At 43.5% G+C, this 1,938-nt stretch overlaps 1 non-coding gene across 1 annotated transcript; it reads left to right on the forward strand.

Moving 5' to 3' along the window:
• On the forward strand, positions 1-74 carry trnat-agu (transfer RNA threonine (anticodon AGU)). The gene has a single exon. It is a non-coding gene; the product is annotated as a tRNA-Thr (tRNA).
• The last annotated feature ends 1,864 nt before the right edge of the window (positions 75-1,938 follow it).

Consider the following 1,938-nt stretch of genomic DNA (forward strand, 5'->3'; position numbering starts at 1 on the left):
GGCGCTGTGGCTTAGCTGGTTAAAGCATCTGTCTAGTAAACAGGAGATCTTGGGTTCAACTCCCACCAGTGCCTTGTGTAGCTTGTTATTTTACCTTATTTGTACAATTAAGCGACAAAATAACACTGTGGTATTTGTTCAGGAGGAAACGGACACCAGAAAGACTGTTCAAAATCGCCCTTTCATTGTCCAGACAGACCTCTCATGGAATGTGTTTGAAACACGTTAATTGAAAGAAACGTTCTTGTTTCTGGGCTCGTTGGGGTCGTGGTATAATTCACGATTTGAGGTTCAAACCCGGAAGTAGTCCTAATTTGGACCTGGACTTGTGATCTTGACCTGCGTTGGAAACTTTTGCAAAGAGGGAAATGAAGTCCCCAAATCACTCCACCTGAATCGCCAGGCCCGGATGAAATATGTCACAGGCTGTTAACAGAAGCAAGGAAGGAAATAGCGGTGGCTCTGACCATCATTTTCCAATCCTCCCTGATTACAGGTGCGATGCCGGAGGATTGGAGGACTGCTGAAGTTGTACCGTTGTTTAAAAAGGGAGAAAGGGACAGATCGAATTATTGCAGGCCAGTCAGCCTCACCTCGATATTGAGCACAATTCTGGGGGAAAGTATTAATCTTCATTTAGAAAGGCACGGATTAATGAAGGACAGTCAGCATGGATTTGTTCAGGGAAGGTCGTTTGAATTGAATTTTTTGAGGAGGTATCAAGGAAGGTGGATAAGGGTCGTGCGTTTTTTGTCGTCGACATAGATTTTCGTGAGGCTTTTGACAAATTCCTACATGGCAGATTGGTCAAAAATGTAAAAGCCCATTGGATCCAAGGGAAATTGACAAGTTGATCCAAAATTGACTGAGTGGCAGGAAGCAAAGGGTAATGGTCGACGGGTGTTTTTGTGACTGCAAGGCTGTCTCGAGTGGGGTTCCACAGGGCTCCGTACTCGGTCGCTGCTTTTCGTAGTACAGATCATTGATTTGGATTTAAATGTACGGGGTATTATTAACAAGTTTGCAGAAGATACAAAAATTGGTCGTGTGGTTGATGGTGAGGAGGGAAGCTGTGGACTGCAGCAAGATATCAGTGGACTGGACAGGTGGATAGAATAGTGGCAAATGCAATTCAATCTGGGGAATGAGGTAATGTATTTAGGGAGGGCAAACAAGGCAAGGGAATACAAAATAAATATTGAAACTAATTTGCCATTTACACGCCAATTTTGCAAGTTTACTGATGTCTTCCTGTATTTTTCGCATTTTTCCTTTGTATTAACGACAGCTCCCAATTATGTGCTGTCTGTCAATTTCGAATTTGTATTTCCGATTCCTGTGACCAAATCATTAATGTAAATTGTCAACAACAGTGGTCCCAGCACCGATAAATTGAGAACAACAATGATCCCAGCACCGATAAATTGTTAACAACAGTGGTCCCAGCACCGATAAATTGTGAACAACAGTGATCCCATCACCGATAAATTGTGAACAACAGTGGCCCCAGCACCGATAAATTTTGAACAACAGTGGTCCCAGCATCGATAAATTGAGAACAACAATGGTCCCAGCACCGATAAATTGTGAACAACAGTGGTCCCAGCACCGATAAATTGTGAACAACAGTTCCTCCAGCACCGATAAATTGTGAACAACAGTGATCCCGGCACCGATAAATTGTGAACAACAGTGATCCCATCACCGATAAATTGTGAACAACAGTGGCCCCAGCACCGATAAATTGTGAACAACAGTTCCTCCAGCACCGATAAATTGTGAACAACAGTGGCCCCAGCACCGATAAATTGTGAACAACAGTTCCTCCAGCACCGATAAATTGTGAACAACAGTGGCCCCAGCACCGATAAATTGTGAACAACAGTTCCTCCAGCACCGATAAATTGTGAACAACAATGGTCCCAGCACCGATAAATT

This window comes from Heptranchias perlo, chromosome 20, assembly GCF_035084215.1.
Source record: "Heptranchias perlo isolate sHepPer1 chromosome 20, sHepPer1.hap1, whole genome shotgun sequence".
NCBI lineage: Eukaryota > Metazoa > Chordata > Chondrichthyes > Hexanchiformes > Hexanchidae > Heptranchias > Heptranchias perlo.